Source organism: Priapulus caudatus, unplaced genomic scaffold, assembly GCF_000485595.1.
Source record: "Priapulus caudatus unplaced genomic scaffold, Priapulus_caudatus-5.0.1 Scaffold569, whole genome shotgun sequence".
NCBI lineage: Eukaryota > Metazoa > Priapulida > Priapulimorpha > Priapulimorphida > Priapulidae > Priapulus > Priapulus caudatus.
The window spans coordinates 160,677-160,916 of NW_014577630.1; positions in this window are offsets into that span (position 1 = coordinate 160,677).

Genomic DNA, 240 nt, shown 5'->3' on the forward strand with positions numbered 1-240 from the left:
AAGACACACAGCAGTAGCCTTCCACCTCTTGTTCTACTTGTTCAATTTGCACTATTTCGTCTATGGAATAGGTCTTCTCATCTATTGCGGTAATGTTCAGCACATTGGAGTGCACGCACGTGTACGTGCACACGCACGCACGCACGTGTACATGCACACGGACGCACGCACGCACGTGTACGTGCACACGCACACACGCACGCACGTGTACATGCACACGCACGCACACACACGCGTGTA